Consider the following 24,046-nt stretch of genomic DNA (forward strand, 5'->3'; position numbering starts at 1 on the left):
ATGGTGACAGTATGCTATAGAGGAAAAATAAAACAAACCCAAAACATATTTTCCTCCATTGTTCCTTGTAGTTATCAAAATTAATTGAGTAACATAATAGAAGCAAATAAAAATGCATGGACTTTACATGGATCTATTCAAAGTCATCTTTTTACCACTGCTCAATATAGAGCATCCACCTACTTAGCTTTTCTCAGGTGAGCATCCATGAATAGTGGTGATTTAGGAATAAGAAGACACAATGTGAATGGCATAGCACCATCTACATTAAACTAGTGAAACTTGCAGGTTGCCTGCCTCATTTATTTGGCCCCTGTTAGCCTTTGAGTTTAATCTACATGGATGCTTAAGAGTTAGACCAAAAAAAAAAAAAAAATTTAGAGACTCCAGGGGAGGCCCTTTAATCTTATGGCTGTTTCTTTGTAACTCTGCTTCTCTTAGTTGGCTTAAGACAGTTCCCCAGAAGCAGGGTTTGAAATGGGGATACTTATGTATGTTCTCTATTGAAGGAGTCCTCGGAGGAGAAACTTGTAAGGAGTAAGGGATGTCAGATAGAGCAAGGGAAGAAAAGAATCTCAGTGCATTTAGACTGCCTTGTAGTCTCTGTATGAGCCCTCTGGAGCCATGATGTATGCATGGAGTTGTTCAACTCTGAGGCAAGGGGCTTGTATACCTTCATATCAACTATTGGTTGCCCCTAATTGTGAGGGTACATAACTTCCCAGGAATTATTGGGTAGACAGTCCAAGTCTGGGTTAGGATGGAAAAGAATGCATCTACAAGCTGTTAGCACATACCACTCACTGCAGCTGAGGGCTGGGACCATGAGCGCCTTAAAGGAGATTAGAGCAGGTCACCAATGTCATCTACTTTGGAATCTATTGTGTGTCATTTTTAAAGAGATAACACATGTTAATATGGTATAAAAGTTAAAAGTATTTGAAATAAATTAATTAGTGTCTCACTTATTCTTCTTTTCCCATACATCCTATTTATTTTTATCTTTGACATATATATTTTATTGATTTTTTCTCATATCAGATTCCTTTGTGTAGCTATAAGGAAATACAAATATCTATTCATTTATATTCCCTTTTCCTTATATGTATAATATACAATAGTGTGTGATGTAAAGCTTCATATTCACCATGCTATACTTTGCTTTTCTCAACAATATATGCTGGCTGTCTCTCCATGTTAGTACATATAGATCATTCTCATTCTTTCCGTTGTATAAAAATCCATATGTTGATGAAATATACTTTATTCAAACAGTCATCTCTTATTAGTTATTCATTGGAGAGAGATTAACTAATTCATGCTGGTAGAACTCCATTCTTTTGGACATGCCATTTAATTAGTGCTACTTTATTAGAGAAGTCTTGTTAGTGAGACAGCCAATGGAAAAATCTCACAAGATATGTGAGATAGTATCAATGTGACCATGCTGGATCTGTGTTGCGAAAGTCAGATGCATGTGATTTAAACATCCCTGTGAATATTCTCATTTTATCTTTATTTATTAATGAGACTACCAATAATGCCAATAAATGTGTGCAATTCAAATATAGTCTAACAGATGGAGTTGGTAACAAAGGGATAAAAATAACTCCAAATCAAAAAATATCTCAATGTTTTTCTCTACTATGAATTATATCAAAATTCCAAAACACTGAGACGTGCTTATTTAAAACAAAATTATTCCATTTATGTAAATTTAACAGAATAGTAGTATGATTGGCCTGCATCACATTATTTTAAACTTATTTTGTATCTATTTCAGACCTCTAATAAATCAGCTCTTAGCAAAAGCCTAAGGATAAAGAAATGCTTTTGATAAGTCATAACAGAACAACTGATTGTGCAAGCATAAACCAAATTCTATTGATGACTGGTACAAATGCAGTTTTATTGGCATTACTTTGACACTATATTCCATGATAAATAAGGCATCTGACCTCTGGAAAAAAAGCAAATGTGCTTATTTTGTATTTTCTCATAACATATTATGCAGAAAAGAAACTTTAATAATAATAAGGAGCGATATGTATGTATTTTTAAGTTCACACAAAATATATCTAAATTGAAAATTACTTGATTTAGAAACACAAACCAAAAGGACCACTTACTATTTGGATTATTACAATTTATCAAGGATTTATGATAGTGAAACTTGATACTACCCATCTTCATTTATAACTTCAACCAAGAAAACCTTCTTATATGCTTATCTTTTGCCCAAGTAGATTAATGAATTCAGGACATGATAGGTCCCTAAAGTGATTTGCATATATTGATTAAATATTATGAATGAAATGCTGTCAGTTAAATTATTGGAGACACAGGAAATGGAGAAAATACAATTGTACCCATTATTTAAATATATTATTTGGTGATTCTTTTTTATGTATAATTATATTAATATTTACCCCAATGGCTGTGTAGGTAGTGAGAGTATGCTCTACAAATGCCAGTGTTTCTGATGGACTCCAGCACTTAGGGAACTTTGGCTCTGGAAATTGCATCATTATGTTAACAGAACTATATAACAAATGATTCTTGGTTGTGTGATTAAAGAACATTTAGTAAAATGCAGATATTTCAAAAAGGACTTTGGCTCTGGTGTTTACAAACAAAACTCAGCCATTAGTTATGTTTATATGAACACAACTTCTTTGGTTGATCTCTTACCCCAGCCCCATTGCCTGCCCATTCTATCCTGCCTTCCCTCTGAGGTTTGATGGTCTGTTCAATAGGTGGGTAAAGGCCTGGGCTGGAGGAATGGGGGAGGGCTGGGAGAGGACAATGGGAAAAAAAGGGAACACATGTAATAATTTCAAAAATAAAGAATTAAAAGTGCAAATTAGCAGGTTCAGAATAGTTACTGGGATGTAAAGTACAGCATAAGAAATATAGTTGATAAATATCTATTATAATAAAAGCTAATATGCAAATTGACCAAATGATTAAACAGCAGAATTACCATCTGGATGACCTTCTGAAAGACCACACTATGACACCCACTGGCGCCAGGCCAGCCAAGGCTGTGCAATGCAATTGGTCAGGACCCAGCCATCACCCCAAGATTGCTCTGCAGAGAGAGGCCCAGGCCACAGGCCGGTGGGGTGATCAATCAATCAGGGAGCTTCACAATTGCCCAAAGAGGGAGACCCAGACTATTTGGCAGCAGAGCTGCAGCGGTGGATGAGGCCTCCTAATGCAGGGCATCAATTGTGGGGTTCCCAGACTGTGAGAAGACATAGGCTGGGCTGAGAGACCCTCACACCAGTGCAGGAATTTCAAGCACTGGGCCTTTAAAATAATAACTATGTATGTTCCATGGTACTAGATTTATTGCGATGATCATTTTGTAAGTTAAATAAATGTGTAATCACTGGGTTGTACACCTGAAACTATACTGTACCTCAACTTCAACTGAAACACACACACACACACACACACACACACACACACACACACACTAGTGACCTGATGCACGAATGAAGATTCGTGCAACAATGGGCCTTCATTCTCCTGGCTGCTGACACCACCTTCACTCTGGCCAGAGCAGCCTTTCCGTTCTGGCCCAGAGCCTCCTTTCTGCCTTCCCAAACTTCGCAGAGGCCCAAAGCAGCTGGGGTGGTGTGGAATGCCTGCATCATCACCATGGCTGGTGGGCATGGCATAGGTGTGGTCAATTTGCATATTTCTCTTTTATTAGTGTGTGTGTGTGTGTGTGTGTGTATATAAATATATATATATATATATATATATATATATATATATATATATATATATATATATATATCCCCTCAGCCCAACTTGCACCCTCTCTTATCTGGGACCTGTTGAGGGATGCCCATCTGCCAGTTTAGGCCCAACCCTGGAGGTATGGCCTAAACCAGTAGTTGGATATTCCTCTCACAATCTATGACCGTTGGCTCCTAACTGCTTATCTACCTGCCTTCCTGATTTCCCTTAATTGCCCCCACTGCCAGACTGATCACCCCTAACCACCTTTGCCTGCCAGCCTGATTACCCCCAACTGCCCCCCCCCACTGGTCTGGTCACCCCTTACTGGACCCCCTGTTGGCCTGATCACCCCAACTACCCCTTGCCAGCCTGATTGTCCCCAACTGCACCCCCAGCCAGCCTGGTCATCCCATGCAGTTTGATGTTCAGTCATTTGGTCATTCCTTACTAACCCCCCTGCTGTCCTTGTTGCCCCACACAACCTGTTGTTCGGTTGTCTGTCTGGCTGTTTTGTTTGTGATGCCCCCTGGCTTTTTATATATTAGGAGAATATATATATATATATATATATATATATATATATATATATATATATATATATTCTCAATCATAATTAAAAAACTTTTTTGTGGACAAGCTCAATATTGCTTAGAGAATATGGAATAGGATGAATGAAACCCACACCCTGACTTAAAGGTCAGCAGAATTGGGAAACTTAGATTGCAATTATAGTACATGATGCCAAGTGCTTATATAATTTAGATAAATAATACATATCCATAGGTTTAGGCACAAAACAGAGTTATATTAAAGTTAGTAGGGGTTCCATGTTAATCTGCACTAGTTTCATAAATGATGATAGAATGTCTGGCCATCTGCACCCAGAAGGGAGCTCTCAGCAGAGCCCAACTATTATGGCATCCTGACCTCACACTTCTGGCCTGTGGAACTCAGGGTGTGTGGAAGGGGAGAGAGGGCTCTTTGGTGTCTCTTATATAAGGGCACTAATTATGAGGGCTCCATCCTTGTGACCTCATCACCTCCCAGAGGCCCCATCTCCTGATATCATCACATCGGGGGATACATTCGAACACATAAATTATGGAGGGATACAAAAAGACCATAACAGCCATGAAACTCCTGGGTTGTTATTACCATGACACAGCAGGTAGCCTAAGCTTCACATTGGATATATATCCTTTGCTCCCCATGTTCAGTGTGAGTCACAAGGAATGGCCAGGTAGATGCTGCATACACAGTGGATGTGGGCCACTAGTGGGAACCCGAAGCTTAGGAAAATCTCAGTCTCAACAAGCTCAGCTGGCAAACCTGTCCAAGCTCTGTCCCTAGGAAGACAATAGATTTACTGTGCTGGTCAGAAACAAGTCTGCCCTCTGCCTTAGAGAGAGACTACTTCTGTCCTCCCAGGCTGCTTACTCTCAGCTAAGATATTCTAGTACCAAAGCTATCACAGACATGTAGAAATGCCATGAAGAATTGTATGCCAACTGGTGGTATCAATTGTTTGCTTAACATGAAATGAGGAGCCATTTCAGCAATTAGGTGAAGGACATTTCATAGCAACTTGGATGGAGTCATAATCAGGGTTGAGGCATTTGTACTCATGTAATAAAATTATCATCTTGCTAAGTTAGGAACCTAAAACTATTATTAAAGTTTATGAAATAATATTAGGGGTTTAAGAATACATTATAAATTGTAAATTAAATATGAATTAAATGTACTTATAGAGTTATAGTGTGAGAAATAAGAAATAAAGTAATGGGAGGGTTAGATATAGATAAATTACATTTTTACCAACCAGAGAAAGAAGTCTATATTTACAGTTGAGGAATTCAAAATTAACTATGAACACATAAGATGGTAATCTGTCTGTGAAATACAAAGTGAGACGTTTGAATATATCGCTATAAAGGAAATAAGAATGGACTGTGCAATTTATTACATACTCCATATTCTTTGCTGTTCTGATTTGTTTTAAAGAGCAGCCATAGGAAATGAGATTCTCTGAATAGTATACAGCTAATTATTTAGTCACTGGGGGATGGGCTAGCAATGGGGAAGGGGCTCAAATTCTAGATGGGCTTTGTCCATCATAATCATTCCTAGAGCCTGTTATACAGAGATATTCTCTGACCCCACTTCCTCATTCCCTCTGCAGCAGGTCTGCAACTCCACCTGAGGATGTACATTTTACCATCCTTGAAAATGATTTTGCTGCATGGCTCATTATAATAAACATGCAAAGACCCACAGTTGTTGCAGGACTAAAATCACTAGTTTACCAGTCCATGAGACAGTTGGCAGCTTAGCTTTAAAAAATTAACATGTAACTTAAAATTGACCACAGTGATTGTTTTGACTAATATTCCTGGAAATATTATTTAAAAAAATGCAGACTCTTCCAAAGCCAAACCAGCTAGGGCCTCTTCTATTTTGTAAGACTGAGTTGGCATCTGAAGAGAAATAGGAATGTCAGGTAGAAGGGTGACGTCTTTTCACTCCTGGGATGTGTGATTTCTGTCTTTCACTCCCCTGTTGCTCAGTCCACAGTATTAATTATAAATGACATTCACAAAAATAATTCCACAGATGTGAATGCAATCCATGCTAATTTGTACCATATGGATAAACCTTTTACAGGAGCCATGAATGACAAGACCATTCAGAGGAAGCTTTGGTAGTCACATTTCATTGCTGCACGAAGACTCAAAATGATGAATGTTTCCCAAAAGCTTTTGACTACACAAGGAACATTCCTCTGCCAAGAGTGTGTCTGCTGGGGGAGCAAGAGTGTGTGTGCGTGTGTGTGCTCTGAATGTGGAGAGGGAGTAACTTTCTCCTGCTCTGCTTTTGTTTTGTTTTGTTTTGTTTTGTTTTTTGTTTTGTCTTCCCAAGGCCAACCTTAACATCCCTGAGGTTTGAGGTCAGGTACTCTCTCCAGCCAGTACTCTGTTTGTGCCCTTGGTTCTTGACCTGAGAACTGTTCCATCATTGGTTATTTTGAGCTTCCTTGATGATTTCCAACTGTGATAAATGACAATTCTTTTATTGATAAATAATGAGTAGTTTTATGTTTCAAGGTAAAAATCAATAAGGGGCATTTTAATTGCTCAAAGGAAAAGGAAAATGGCAAAGGAAGCCATGAAAGGGTTCGTTTCTGTCCATTTGGAAGAGAGAATGAAAATGGACACTTTCCCCTAGGGCTTCTGTTTCATCCTGGTGTGTATTGAAATGTAAGCAGCAACCAACAGTCTGGTTAATAACAATTCATGCCGCTGTCAATCTTTTTGACCAATGTCATCAATATTTTACACCACAAAGCAACAACAATTAAGAATCAGGACCAGGAGAAGCACTTGGGGCAAAAGTGTTTCTAACACGATAATGAAATCGACCCTACAAAGCCAGCATTTCCGATAGACAGCCTAAGAAAGGTTTGTACTGTGATTTTCTTTTCCAAACAGCATGAACCACTGCTCTTTATTACAAAGGAACACTGATCATGTGAGAGAGATCATAATGCCAGCCTGGGAAATTCAGATAAAAGTTATTTGAGCACAAGTAGTAACATTAACAAAAGTTCACATTTAATCCTAATTTACCATGTGCTAGGAACTGTTCTAATTACATGATATGAATTCAAAGCTAAATAAGAACCCACATTAAAAACAAATATTGAAAAATTTCTACTGGATAGGCAAGCTGGTTTTCAAAGTACACTGGAGGGAAAAATGAACAAAACAAAACACACACACACACACCCCACATACTGAAAACAATTAAATCTCTCTCTGTGTGTGTGTGTGTGCGTGTGTGTATTTTTTTTTCTCCAAATACAACTTTTGTAATTTTGAAGAAAGGTGACATTGGCCTTTGTTTTATTTATCCCACTTGCTTGTGAAAATGAAAGCAGGAAGGCATTAAATTCAAAAGTCCATTTTACTTAATATATAAGATAGAGTTGAGCATATTTTATATCATTTTAGGTGCAGATTTTAAATATCAGTTTTGGAAGTTGATCAACCAGAAATAATAAAAAATTAGCTACAGTCACAGTCCATACAAGGAACATTTGCCTCCTGGCAGCCAACTGTCCCTGGCATTATGATGATCTTGATTAGGGGATTGGAGCAGGGCTTCTTACAGAATAGTGGTGAGGGGGGCTGGGAAGGTAGGGTATTTGGGACTGGCTGCTCTTACTGTGGGGAAACTGATAACTGTGTACATCAATATTTTTTTTTATCAGGGTTTGGGTATGGTAAAGCAAGGCTAGACTTGTGTTGGAAAAGAAACAAGCATTGATTACTCAACAAAGAGCATATCAATTGTTTTTACAGTCTTGATTCTATCTTGCCTACATTCTGATAAAAGCATTATTTATGAGAAATAAAGAAAAGATTAAACAGGCTCATTTTCCTTGCCTGGATCTATTGTCAAAATTGTTGTAGGACAACAAGAAACAATTAGATAAGAGAGATACAGTTGATGAAAAAGACTTGGGAAGATAATTATTTAATAGTTCTTATAAAACATTGTGTGCTTCAAAATTATCATTTTATTAATGTGCACATGAAGTATTGCCCAACAGTTTGTCAAAGAAATCTTACTGCATGCAATGTTCCTTCTCAAATTCATTTATATTACTATTTCCTAGGAAAATGGAAATGATTCTCAAGTAATCTCCTAATTATTTTGGCACCTATGGTTAGGACTCAGGTGCTTTACCTTCTATCAGGTTATGCACCACTTGGTTAAAATTTTGCATTTCATAGTATGTGTGTGAATATGTATGTATTCCATTATTAATAGCATAGTCAAAATATATAAACAAACTCAGCTGTTTTTATTTTACTTCCTAGTGGCCACATTGTACCAAAGTTCTCAAATTTGTTCTCACTCTTGAGAAAGGAAGGACTGAAAGATAGAGCAACTATGGGCAACTCTATTCTTCCCCTTCCTTTATTGTCATTATTTTCATCTTAAGTGGTCATAGATGTGGGTAGTGACAGGAGCAAGGGGGGTACGAAAGGTTTCTAAGCTGTTTGTGTTTCATGGAAAGCTTGTATGTTCCTTCTGCACTCAGAACCAGCTCTGTTCTAAGGGAAAGTGTGGCCTCTGGAGCTACCTAACAGCCACTGCCCGCCCCCCGCCCCTAATTCTTATTCTCCTTTTATTCTTCTGCAGTAGTTGCCTTTTCACCTGCCCTCTGAACTCTGAAGTGCTCTTAGCACTTTTTTATATGATCAGAACAGCTCCTTTAAGCAGTGGATGGGGGGCAGAATTTACCCTTCTTTGCCCCTTTAACATTCTTCTGTGTAAGAATGAATGCAGTTGCTGAAGATTCACCAGTCACCTTGGATCATGAGGGCTATAGCCAAACAGTAGACACAATGATGTGGAGCTCAGGGAGGATCCTAAACATATCACTGCACTGTCATTCTCTCCAGCTTGATCTTTTAGACTTCTCATACAGAAGAGAGAAAATCCTGGTACTTTGGGTTTTCTGTAACATGCAACTGAATCTACAATGATGTGTATCTTGAGAAATTACTCTGATCTGCTTTTATTCTACAAAACAAGCATGCCAAACTCGCAGCTTGCTGGCTGCAAACCTCATTTATTTGGCCCTTGTTAGCCTTTGAGTTTGACATGCTTGCTGTACAATACAAAATGTGTTCTAGAAATATTCAAACCCTGAAGAAGATGAAAATTCTCTGGACTGGGAGGGTCAGTAAACCAAGTAGGAGTGGGATACAATTGGCTTTATCATTCTTTCTACTTATGGCTAATAACACCTATGTCTTCATTTTCTTAGACAATAGAAGTTAAGTTTATATTTGAGAACAGAAGGACTTTCATATAGAAATCTAACTTGCTGAGAATAGAATAAAGAATTGAAACATGCAACTTTATTTACTTCAGTGAAAAATGTCTGTGTCCTTTATCTATAGGGAAATGAAGTAAGAAACATTTTCCTCTTGTCTGTGATTCTTGCTGCTATTAATAAAAGTAGTTTTTATTTGCATATAGAAAAATGATCTCAGTTGGACCTCACAAATGTTCTTCAAGACTGAAATTATTATTTTTATTAAAATGAGAAACAAAATCAGGAAGTCTAAATCAGTTTTTGATGAATATGTAGTATCAGAGTTGGCTCTTACACATAGATAGTCCAATTCCAAATCTTGGGTTCTTTTTATGTAAGAATTGACTTCTTAAATAATGCATATTTGTATCCCAACTCAAAAACAGAGTGCGAGTCTAATATAATTTGACATTAGAATCCAAGTTTATTGATTTTAAAATATATTTTTTATTTATTTCAGAGTGGAAGGGAGAAGGATAGAGAGATAGAAACTCAATGATGAGAGAAAAATCATTGATTGGCTGCTTCCAGCACACCCCACACTGGGGATTGAGCCCGCAACCAGGGTATATGCCCTAACTGGAAATCAAACCATGACCTCCTGTTCATAGGTCGACAGTCAACCACTGAGCCACTCTGGCCAAGCAAGTTTGTTGATTTTTATTGGTCACTGTGACCAAGACCATGTTCAATATTAAGAAGAACAAAGCAGACCTTTCACGTCATTACTAACTATATAACATTAATAGGAAACATTACCTCAGTACTACCCATTGGATGACTCTCTCCTGTTCCTGGACAAAGTTGACAGTTGCATAATGATGATATCAACTTGGCTTTAAAATTTAGTCCTACTTTGGTAGAGTGAGTTAAATCCAATTGCAACACTGAGAGTTACTTATCCATTGCCATGAATGCCTTGACTTATTGGAACCCGCTGGCAAAACTCACAGAATTCTGCTAGAATAAGATACTTTCACCACAGTCAAGCTGAATAATGCTGTGAGGGATGAGAATTTAATATATTAGAATTCCTATTTTTCATGATTGAGGCTAAGGAAAAGCAGAGGATCACACCAATTTTCTGACCTAGTAAAAAGACTTAATGTCATTTCAAAAATTGTAGACATTATAATGTAATCCACTTTCAACTTTTTTACACTAGGTATAAAATAGAAAATACATTTTTTTCTTTGGGAGCTCTTATAAAAGAATCATCTTTTCAGTTATTACATTAAAATTAGCATGTTTTAAGATGAAAATACTAATTTTAATAAATAAAGGCCACTAGTTATTATAATCTATTCTTTTTATACTCATAAAACCAAATTTGTTTCAATACTTACATTTATGATCATTTTTATAAGGGATAATGCTGAGCTATGGTGAAGAAAAGAGATAAGGAACAGTGTTTAGAAGGAATTCTATATAGTAAAAGCCTAATAAGATAAGTGTCAGTCATCTGATCATCTGTTCAACCAATCAAAGTGTAATATACTAATGATATGCTAAGGTTGTTCAACCACTCACTATGATGTGCATTGACCACCAGGGGGATTATAATCGACTGTTTGATCAGTCACTATGATGTGCACTGACCACAAGAGTGCAGATACTCAACACAGGAGCTGCCCCCTGGTGGTCAGTGCACTCTCATAGGGGGAGCACTGCTCAGCCAGAAGTCAGGCTCATGACTGGTGAGTGCAGCAGCAGTGGTGGGAGCCTCTCCCTCCTTCATGGCAACACTAAGGATGTCCAACCACTGGCTAAGCCATCAGCCAGATATCCCCTGAGAGCTCCTGGACTGCGAGAGGGCTCAGGCCTAGCTGAGGGATCACCCTCCCCTTGAGTGCACAACTTTTGTGAAGCAGGCCTTTAGTACTTCTATAAGGATTTTATCACATATTTGGAGATAGCTCTGAGAACTTCCATAAAAATTTAGAACCAGGACTCAGAAGACTGGATTCGGACCTCTGGCTTTGAGCTAATCACACAAACCTCTTCTGAAAAATGCTGGTGATTAGAATTATCAATAGAAGTTTTGTTTTGTTTGTTTGTTTGTTTGTTTGTTTTCTTTCTCAGAGATATTGGTATACTTACTTTAATTACTATTAAATTCAGAGCTAATACTTTGACTAAATATATGCACATTAGTGACCCTGTGCACTAATTCATGAACATTAAAAGGAAATTAATTAGAATAAATGTTTTAGAGGCCAGGGAGGAACCACAGGAAGTTGTTTCTAGGGCATATCAGGACTGTCTCACCCAGTCCCCATTGGGGCTGATGAGGGCCAGCCAGCTGAGGAGGGACTACAAGAGAGCTCCAGGGCATGTCCAGCCTGTCTCGCCCAGTCTAGTTCAGCCAGACCCCAGCAGCAAGCTAACCTACCAGTTGGAGCATTTGCTCCATGGTGGTCAGTGTGCATCATAGTGACTGGTACAGCCATCAATCAAATGGTTGACCAATTGGTCAGACACTTAGCATATTAGGCTTATATATATACTAGAGGCCCAGTGCATGAAATTTGTGCATGGGGGAGGGAGGCTCTCTTCAGCTCTTCCTGCACCCTATTCAATTCAGGACCCTTTGGGGGATATCCGACAGCTGGTTTAGACCCAATCCCAGGGATCAGGCCTAAACCAGCAGTCGGACATTCCTCTCACAATTCAGGGCCATTGGTTACTAACTGCTCACCTGCCTGCCTGCCTGATCACCCCCAACTTCCCCCCCTGCTGGCCTGGTTGCTCCCAACTGCCCCCCTACTGACCTAGTCACCCCACACATTCTAGTGTTCAGTCCTTTGATCATCCCTTACTAACCCACTGCCAGCCTGGTTGACCCTCAATAACTTCCCTGCAACCTGGTCACCCATGCATCCTGCTCTTTGGTTGTTACTGAGAGGGTGTCCTGACCAATTTGCATATTACCCTTTTATTAGTATAGATACATGTACACATATCTATATATGTTACACATAAATATTTATATTTGCACATGCATCTACATGGTGTGTATATATAAGTAGTAAACATTTTAAAAACCTTGAATTCAAAGAAGTTTATTATTTAGAATTTCTGATTTTGTTGAGAAAAAATGTATGAGATAAGATTGTCAATGTCAAATAGTTTTCTTAATCAATAATCTGAGACATGCACTTACAGTAATCCTGCCAGAAAGCATGATATTTATATTTATGCTGTACTAGACATATTAGAATCCAGGTTGGGGAAATGATATTTGTGGGTTATTTTTTAAAGCCCTTGACATTAATATATTTGTCCAGATTAGGGCTAGTCATTTAGACTACAGATTATAATAAAATAATCAAAATCAAGTATCTGCTTTAATTCAGAATCATGGTCCCTGGAAATGCTCTATAAATTTGGAGTATATTGAACTGTCCCTTCTCTGGAGAGACTCTTTATGGCTTTCAAAAGTCCTCACTACTATAAAACTGTAGATTTGGTATTTTCTTCTCATGAACTTTTAATGCAGAATTCTTCATGAAATGACCATATCAATACAAGTACTCTATTTACTATGGGGACTTTGTTTAATCAAGATATGCCCCTTATGAAACTACAAAGGAGAACTGTGTTTCATCCTGAAGTGCCAGGGACATCTGTGAAGCTGACCTTCCTCTCATGACTGTGTCCCTATTGACATTCTTTTAACATGTCCTTATTGGAGGCAGATTGGGTATTTCATCCTGGACAAAACAGAGAAAAACTTTTTTCTACTCAGAATTTTAATCTTAGTAAATTCATGATTGTTTGCATTCCAAGAATGGGCATTTGTACACCAGGAACAGTTAGCCTTAATTAACATAGCCACTGTACAGGTAGACATTGCCTTGCACAGAGAGCTGGGTCTAGGTAACTCATTCAGGATGGAGGCACTTCTCAGGTTTACATTTTTAGGTCCTATATTCTCTAATTATAGTTTTTAAGGCTCCAGATAAATCTCTCTCTTTCTCTCTTTTGGTCTTATTGAGAGTATTAATTTTAGGTCCACATGGTATTCTCTGAATTTACAATTTACTTTCCTTATGGAATTAGATGATCTGCATACATTCTCCCACAAGATCATGTTTCTTGATTATAACAGTTACTCTCTCACTAAAGACTTCTGAACCATCCCATATAATAAGGGGTCTTATGCAAATTGAACATAACAGTGCAACAACCAGAATGACTACTCGATCAGTCACTATGAGGAACACTGACCACCTCTCAGTCCCTTTCCCCAGCCATTAGGATCTGATCACTCGATCTTGAACAGGGAGCCAGGGTGGGTGGCATTGGGGGGCGGGACAGATGACCCTGGTCACAGGCCAGGCCCAGGGACCATACCTATACATGAATTTCATGTGCTGGGCCTCTAGTAAATAAATAATAATGATAATAAGTACTTCCTGGATAATTGCCTAAAAGCTGAACCAAGAACTTGAGAGCCAGGGCTTCATGTGTAATTTGTGCCCCTGATTTTTCAATTTGAAAGCTCTTGTCAGATTTCTTAACATTCATAGAGGGTGCTTTCCTCTTTCTCCCGTGGATACATTTTCATTATGCTTAATTGGTGTTAAGTATGAGTGACCTGACAGAGATTTCCCATCACTTCAGGCTCCATTGAAGCATCATTAGATTGCCTGTTTACACTCTCTGTAAGGAAATAGGTGAGAAATATAGGCAGTGGGCTAAAAGTATATTTAAGGAAATATTTGCATTGTATCAAATTGCCAGTTTTTGAATAAGCTAACTATTCATTTCTCCTCATAACCATGAATGCTACAAATTCTGTAGCTTTCACTGCAATTTTGTTAAAAAGACATTATGGCCTGCAATCTTAGTTCACTTGGTGCTAGTCTGGTAAATGGCCATCTTTCATATCAAACATTTCAATCTAAGTACTGATCGGTGGGTTAATATTATAGAAAGAGCACCCTAGAGGAATATAAAGAAATGGCTGGATTTTAGTACCTGATAAAATAGTTCTCTACTCCAAAATGGGAATAGTTAAATCAACAAAATGACTTGGAGTAAATATGACCTTTCTTGGTGTTTCAGTTTATTTGAGTGATACTTCACTACAATCTTATAGTTCTTCATCACCTACTGTTGTTTGTTTCAGATGTTAATTTTAAAAGTTCATTGTTTCCTATCAGCATAGCTTGATATATAAATCCTGCCCTGAGACTGAATAAAATAAAATAAATTGAAATATGTTGGCAAATATTTAGAAGCCCCATAATAATTTCCATTATAGGAAATATAGGAATAATTTCTATAACAGGAGTTCATAGTGGGATAAGTTGGTGGACACTATCATCTTCTAAAGACAGAATCCCTTCTTTTGTGGGATTACAATAGCTCTCTTAATATAATTTTGGCAAGGTTATAAACAAACAAACAAACAAACATGTATATCAGATGCTTGTGTATTATTTCTCATAGGGAGCATTTTCTCACAGTCATCTTTCCCAATTACCAAAGGGGGACAATGTTGACAGCTGCCACATACCCCACACATCAACTCCGCCTTGTGTCCCCCTCACCATGCCAGCAGGACAAATATCCTCCTCCTCTACAGTCACATGAACTCTGAGGGTCCAAAGACTGGGTGAGATGCCAATCATTTATAGTATCTTATTGTAAACTTCTGCAAAACATTCTATGATCATTAAATATTCTAGTTAACTTATACTTGCTGTTAGAAATATTGTCTGTTTTGTCTTAAGCTATTCATAGCAAAAATGTGGGTTAACTTTTCAAAGGTAGGCTCAGTGTTTCAAATTGTTTCAATGTGTAACTATTAGAGGTAGAAAAACCATTTCTGATTATCTGTAACTTAACTCACAAAGAGAGATCAAAAATAAGGAATTGGTACAAACTCTGGCTTAATCCATAGTATGTTAGAGCCAGAAATATTTTTCTCTTGAGTGGTGATTTTTCTTCATTTGAGGTTTTCTGGTCTTTATTGATTGGGCTGAGCAGGTGATGGGTGATTTCACATCCCATGGGTATAGGAAGGCGTCCATTTCTGCACCTTGGCACTGCTTCTGCCTGAATAGTCAACTGCCTTCCTTTATTCCTTTATTTCACTTGCTCACTCATTTGCAGCCAAGAGTAGCTCAGGAGGAAACCTTTCCACTGGAATGAAATATTGGCAGGGCGGAGAAACACTTGAACATTATTACCAAATTAAATGCCTGTGTCTGAGACTCAGGGACAAGCATCAGGCCATGTTGCATATTAAATTCAAGGGAAGCTTTTGGAAGAAAGAAAAGTCCATGTCACAAATTGATTTATGATCTTTAAGCCATGGAAGAGCTCTCAATAGTCTCATTGTGTTCTTGTTATTTTCTTTCTCTTCCTGCTTCCCCTTCTCTTCTGCAACAACCTCTCATGCATCTTTAAAAATTTTAGCATAAATACACAGTGCCCTGTGCACACACACAAGTATATACACATATCTCTGCTGCACACAACAGGTCAGCTCTTCAACTCCACATTTGGCTGAATAAATCAATCATTGATGCTTGATTCTAAACTTTAGGTTCCATAATAAAGTACCACAGATGGATGGGGGAGGGAGCTTATCAGTATATACAACAGATTTTTATTGCTCAAGGAAGCTGGTAATTTTTACTTGTAAATTCATATATGGTTGAAGGAGTTTCTTTCCTAATACCAGCAAATGAAGTGTCTTCATAATTAGGCACACAGCTTGTAATCACTTAGGGCAGTCCCTCAGGCTGTGACGAAGGGTGTTTGATATGTAGTGTAATCTACAGTTGGGGGTGTCCTGTAGACTTCTCCTTTAGAGGTGATGGGATAGGATGAAATGCAACATGCAGTATTTCTAAAGTGGTACTCTGGCTGCTCAACACTTAGTGAGAAATAAAACAGTTCCTTAGTATTTCCCTTATTAAGTCCATTCTTATTAAGATCCTAAATTTGGGGGGAATGCAGAGAATTTTATAATCTGTACTATCTACTCCCAACACTCCAGTACTCTGGGAGTTAAGCAGAGGGGAGAGAGAAAATGGGGATGGCTAGGGAAAAGAATGAAACAGAGAGAAGAGGAGGAATCTGATTCCTATGAAGGAGGACTTCAATTAATAGATGGCTCAAGGGAGAAGTAAAAGATTTTTTTTTTACCTTCTTCTCAGGACTCTGCTGCACACAACCAATGTGACTAAGACTTTAGGCAATGTATGCACCTCTGTGAATCCTCAGATGGCAGAAACACAGAATCAGGGTTCAAAAAAACTATGAACTATGCCCTTTACAGTTTGCAAAGGTCGCTTAAATACGCAGTCTTATTTGATTCCACAATGTCAGTGAGTATACATCATGGTATGTGGCAAAGCTGAGCCTCAAGAACAGGTGTCCCTTTCCAAATAATGAGACTATAAAACATTCTAGAGAGGCCTTGTTGTGATATGCAATGTACAGAAAGAACTATACAAACTCATATCCTGCCATGAAATCTTACAGTCAGAATCCCATTGGCAAGGGATATGCATAGTCACCTTAATGGTAAGTATGCCCTCAGCAAAACCCAATCAACTATATTCTGATTAAAAGGATTTGCATATCAAAGGAAAGATAATGTGTCAATAAGAATTAGCTATGTAAACTGTGTCCATTCCAGTTGTCTGGGTTCAGCCTTGCAGAGAAACTAAGGGTTAGTGTAGTACATATTCAACCATCCTGCAAAAAGCATCAGCCTAACAAAACCTCATGCTATTAAAACTTCAAACCACATAATTAACTCCCTTTGCTCTGATACCATGTTTAGAAAGAAATCATCCTGTAATTTGACTTTCTGTGTAGCTTTTCTCCAAGGACAGGCTGTGCATGTTAACATGCTGTCCCTAAGACAATTCTATTTCACATTGTAAATGAGCAAGCCGTCTCTGTGGTTTTTCTACTTCACGTTTTGATCAAATTCACCAGGATGTATCATATTCTCTAAGTGTAGTCACTCCAGATGCAAGCCTCTCCTCACCCCTCCAAAATGAGCTTTTAAGAGAGGAATTACGTTGCTGGAGGCTGAGAAGCCGGACATGAATGGTAAAGACTATTTGAATTACCTAATTTTACAAGAAGTTGGAGGCTGTACTGTGAAAGAGAAATGGAGCCAGATGACGAGTAAAGGCAATAAAGGCATATTTTATTCAGTTCTATTGCAATAGGGGAGGAGTCTTTGGTATAAAACCGAGCTCCATTCCAAATACAGCAAAGACTGCTGAGTATTTATAGCCAGGGGGCAGAGAGTGGTCCCTGGATGTAAAATTACTAATAAGAGAAACCAAACTAAGGAGAGGAGGTGGGAAGATACTTCTAGTCTGGCCTAATGGGATTGGGATTCTTGCTTAAGGTGGGCCAAGGACTTAGACATCAAGAGTGGGGGATGAGGACCTTGATCATGTATGGACAGTGATCAGATGTCAAAGATTCAGATTTTCCATGAACTCATTTGAAAGGATTCTTGCTAAAACTGAGATAGGCAGCCCAAGTCTGAGGCCTACTCAAAAGAGGACTTAAAAGAACCTGACCAGAATTTCATCAAGGAGAGGGCCTCTTAAAATGCACAATACATTGGAGGCACCTAAGATTTATATTTAGTGTTTTCTAATTCCTAGAGTTTTTTTCACTCTTCCATTCCACCTTTATTTTTACCCATTTTAGCAATTATTATTGTTTTGCTTCAGTTTTCATAATGTTGAATTTTGTACTTGCAAAATATCCTACTGAATTGATGAAATTCACTTAACCATTTCGCTTCAAAGTGCGTGGTAGACCTGGTCTAGGAGACTGCTTTTATAACAAATACTAGAGTCCCATTGCACAAAGATTCATGCAATAGGCCTTCCTTCCCCTGGCTGCCAGCACCGGTTATCCTATGGCACCCGGGACCAGGCCGCAGTGGAGCCAAGACTTCAGCCTTTAGGCTTGCCTCCAGCTGCAGCAGAACCTTCAGTCTGCAGTCTTCAGTCTTCAGTCCAGTTTTTGCTTGGGCAGAGCCTTCAGACTTAGTGCACCATGCCTGTGTATGCAAATTAACACACCATCTTTGTTGGGTTAATTTGCATACTCACTTCTGATTGGCTGGTGGGCATTGTGGAGGTATGGTCAATTTGTATCTTTCTCTTTTATTAGTGTAGATAAGGACACATATTACTTCTGTGGTATTCTTTTCTTGAGATAAATTTTAGGAGATAAATTAATACATCTAGCATCTATGTATCTTTATGGTTGCTATAATATGAAATACTTATCCTATCTAATTAAAGGGTAATATGCAAATTGACACTCACTCTGTCATGAAGATGGTGCCCCCTTAGCCACAAGATGGCAGCACCCAGGAGTCCCTCAGTCCTAGAGGAGGGGGTGCCTTCTGAGAGTGGGCAGCATGAGCAGACTGGCAGAATGCTTGCTTCATTGCTGCAGCGATGAGGTGTGACACAGATGAAATGATGATGTGGTTCAGGGACTTTCCTGAAACCCTTAAAATCTTTTCCTGATCACAAATTTAAGTATTTGGAAGGTCTGTCGGTAAATACTTCACAATAATATTTAAGATTTTTTTGCAATGTTTTGCAAAATTGAGCCTAAGTCCATGAGATGGATGACCAAAAAGAAGAGTACTATGAAATAAAAACAATACTAACAATATTACATGCACTTCTATTCATATTTTATTAAGTTAATTTATTTTTTATAATTTGTTGTAAATTAGCTTTTTTGTTAATACCTAAATATCTTATTTCTCTAATTTACTTGAAAATTACATTTTTGGAAATTAGTAATAGTCACTATTTTATTCTTAATATAAGAGGACTTTAGTTATCTTAATTTACTTTTACATAATCTGAATCAAGACATGCTGTATTTCCTGGAGATTTAGAAAAATGACTAGAACTTAGAACTGTATACTTATAGAGATTATATATATACCATATATATATATATATATATATATATATATATATCCCCCAGGTAAAATATGATTTTATATATTTTTTATTGTTGATAGTATTACAGATATCTCCTATTTAAAAATTCAATATATTTTTTATAAATTAGACAGAAAATCTTTTTTTCATTTATTTGGCTACTTTTTTTATAACAAAAATTTAAGTCAGTAACAACCTACTTAAGCGAGTCTCCTGGCTGCTTGGGAATGTTGAGAGTTGTATTTTGTGCTTGTGAATGATGACATTCAGAGAAGCAGAGGTGGGCTCAGCTATTCCCTGGGCTAGCCCTGCCTGTGATGTCTCCTGACCTTCCTCATAACTGCACACCCATCCAGCAGATACAGCCTTCTGTCTCCTTGGTAAAGGTTTTTCTGTGCAGTACAGTGAAAGGTCTTTCTCAAGCACAGATAGATTACATCTATTGTCTCTCCCCTGTCTAAAAGCCTGGCACTTCATTAGGGAAGAAAATGAAATTGACTTGGCATCGGGTGTCCTCACAAAGCACATCTGACTGTCCTCCACCACCTTGTCCTCATCTGGGTGATTGCAAATTGATTACTCCACAGTTTGTTCCAATTTCTTCTCAACTATTAAAATTTTAAGCTGACCAGTTAGTGATTATAAAGATAAAACTTTTCATTTCAAAAATGAGCAATGTCATTAGTTCCTCCTATAATTTTAAGAACTCTCTATAGCTGCCATCCATTATAACAAATATCTGCTGATGTCTGCTGATGACTTCACAGCATATGGTCTGGACCTCCTGGCCTGGCTACCTTCCCCCCGTGAATCCTTCCTCATTACTTTTTTCAGATCTCAATTTACCCAAAACAGCAAATGCCCATTAATTCTCTGGATTTTCTTGTGTATATTGAATTTATTGATGCTCCTACCTGTATAGAGATAAATCATTCTTCTTATACAAAAGAAGTGAGAATGTTGAGGGAATACAGCTAAAATTCTTAAGGCACTGTCATGAATATATTCAACATTAGAATATTACATATTTTTCTCAGTGCTACATAACTTCCCAGATGACTATTCAATTGACTATATATGCTAAGATTCAAATTAACAAATAATTATTCAAAGATTATAAGAAAAAGGATTGTAGGGTTTCATAAATCTGTGATGAAAGTGATGATAGGATTTTAGTTGTATGATAATACATTCTGCTACAGAACAAGAGCTCTGCCCACTCAACTCAAAGCAAAACCAAATACTGAACACCCAGTTTTACAGTGAGAAATTGGAGTCATTTAATGGTGAGCCAAGAGAACAAATGGGAAGCTATTGTTTTAAACCCAAACTCTGAAGGCTTTTGATCAAGGATTTTTAAAAGGCCAAGATTGAGGTTTAGTAGTTAGGGGTCGAGGATGAGGCTCACTGGTTAGCTACCGTGCAAGATACAGCGGTTTCCCTGAGTCTGATTAGTCCAATTCCTGATGACATCTCGTTTGATGCCTTTGTTACTGTGGTCAGGTGATTTAACCCAGTTGAAAAACCAAGTTTCTGCAAGACCTCTCATGACATTATCTTTAAAGCAAAAAGGCAAGAACTAAACTCTATGACCATTGTTATTTCTTGAGCTCATTGTTTTATAGCTTAGCTAGCTATATTTTTCTGTTATCTCAAGCAGTGTACTTTAAAATGCTTTTCTTGGAACTTGCTTTACAGGAAGGCCTCAGGACATGACTGACATACTTTATAATCTTTAACTGTTAGTTGTATGACAACAGAAGGAATTGAAACATTTAGTGCCCTGGACAGTGTGGCTCAGTTTGTTGGAGTGTCATCCTTACACCAAAAGGTTTTGGACTCGATTTCCGGTCAGGACACATACAGAAGGCAACTGGTTGATGTTTCTCTCTTACATTAATCCATCTCTCTCTCTCTCTCTCTCTCTCTCTCTCTCTCTCTCTCTCTCTCTCTCTCTCTCTCTCTCTCCCTTCTTCTCTCTTTGAAATCAGTAAGAACATATCCTTAGGTGAGGATTAAAAAAAGAAAGAAACATTTAATTAAAACCTATACCTACATCTCTAGACTCTGTCATCTAAGACCTAAACATGTTAGCTGTCAGCTTCAATTCAATAGTAAAAAAATAGGTTTCAAAATATTTAGTAAATATTCCTGATAAGAAGGTCCTCTTTTTTATTGATTTGATTTTCTTTAATTGATTTCAGAAATCAATTGGCTGCCTCTTGCACACACATGCACACACACACACACACACACACAGACACACACACACACTGCCCCACTAGGAATCAAGCCTGCAGTCCGGGCATGTGCCCTGACAAGAATCAAACCATGACCCCATGACCATCTGGTTTGTAGGTCTATGCTCAACCTCTGAGCCACACTGGTCAGCCTTTTTTCTTTTTTTTTTTTTTTTCTTTTTTCTTTTTTTAGAGGCAGAGGAAGGGAGCGAAACATCCATTGGTTGCCTCCTATACACCCTAACCAGGGATCAAACCCAAAATTCAGGTATGTGCCCTGATCAAGAATTGAACACACAACCTCTTGGTCTACAGGATGATGTACCAACAAATCAAGCCACCCAGCCAGAGCTCCTCTTGTGTTTTTTAATTAGGGATGTTAGGGAACTGCATTAGTTCTTCCAGTCTTTTGCCACTTAGTGGCTGTACCAATAATTTATTAAATGGCATGCTTGCTTCTTGAAAGGAGTTAACCAAATTACTAAAGCACAGGGCACATTGAAAAGGTCCCCAGGAAGGCTAGGAAAGGCTGTCAAGTCCCAGGGCCAACAATAGCACAGGCTGTGAGTTGGTTTCAAAGCTGCACACCATTGTGAGACCAAATGCTTCCATTATCAATATTTATCAGATATGGGGTATGCTTTTTGTGTTTTAGCACAGAAATCTCTGCCAAGTCCCAAGATCATAAAATTTGAATCTTACATTTTATTTTTAAAGTTTTTAAGGTTTATTAGTCTTTGTGATGTTTTGAATACTGTAAATCTGAATTAAAGTTCATTTTCATTTTTTTGCATGTAGTTGTTCAGTTGTTCCACACATTGAAAGCAGTATCTTTTTCTTGATTACATTTTATGTTGTAAGTGAATTGAATAAATGTGTAAACACACAAACATATATCCATTTTCTTAGTTGACCCTTCGGTCTCTTCTTTTATCGATATCACAATATCCACTTTTTTAATACTTGCAGTTTAATTATTGAGTCTTGAAATAAAGTACTAATTGTTCTACACATTTCCATTTTTCAAAACTTTTAGGACTTAACTTATTTTTTTCTATACTCATTTTAGTATCAGCCTCTTAACATCTAGTCAACAATCCTGCTGTGATTTTTATTGGTATTACTTTGAATCAATAAGTAATTCTCTGGGGAGAATTGACATTTTAAGAATTTTAAAGGACTTTAGACAGGGCCCTCTTAAGACACTTGATACTGCAACTACTGATTTTACCTAATATATTTTCTTTACTATCACTGCCACTTCTTTGCCTGGTCTACTGACCTTATCATTTGCTTTATATGTATAACCTCAATTTCTTTCCACATTTTTGTGACACTTGAAAAGTTGACAGAACAGCCAGGACCGGTTTGGCTCAGTGGATAGAGCGTCGGCCTGCGGACTGAAAGGTCCCTGGTTCAATTCCTGGCAAGGGCATGTACCTTGGTTGCGGGCACATCCCCAATAGGGGGTATGCAAGAGGCAGCTGATCGATGATTCTCTCTCATCGATATTTCTAACTCTCTATCCCTCTCTCTTCCTCTCTGAAAAAAAATCAATAAAATATATTTTTAAAAAAAGAAAAGAAAGGTTGACAGAATAGAAGCAAACTGATTTCATTAAACATCATTAAGCATGTGCAAATTCTGTTCTCAGGAAAGTATATTGACAAGTCAATCTCAGGCTACCTTTTAATCTAAAAAGCAATATTTTCTCAAATCTGTTTAATCTTCGGTTAATCATTAGAAGTACCTGATAGAGTTAAGGTTTAATTTACTCACAGGCTTATTACCTATGAAATGCCTTGTCCATAGGATCATATTGATGGTATTTCACAGGTTATTAATTAATTTAAAAGTTCTTAAAATTAAGAAAAAAATTCCACAATTTTTGCTTACATGGGCACTAACCTAAATTCTCAGAGGTTAAAAAAACCACTATTATTTTTGCAACACAAACACATACATGCATACACACACACACACACATATACACAAATGTACACTGACCAGTGGAGACTGACTCCTTCATGTTTGTTTTAAATATGAAATATCTCACATTCCTCCGAATATCCATAAAGATGATTTGGAAAGCAACTTAAATACAGTAGTCTTTGAGACTAAGACTCCTGATCAATTAAACCTTCTGAGACCTTCAGAAATGACTAAAGACTCTCATTGTGCTTAAAACATGAAAC

Source organism: Pipistrellus hanaki (genome assembly GCF_964339955.1).
Source record: "Pipistrellus hanaki genome assembly, chromosome: 1".
NCBI classification, from domain to species: domain Eukaryota; kingdom Metazoa; phylum Chordata; class Mammalia; order Chiroptera; family Vespertilionidae; genus Pipistrellus; species Pipistrellus hanaki.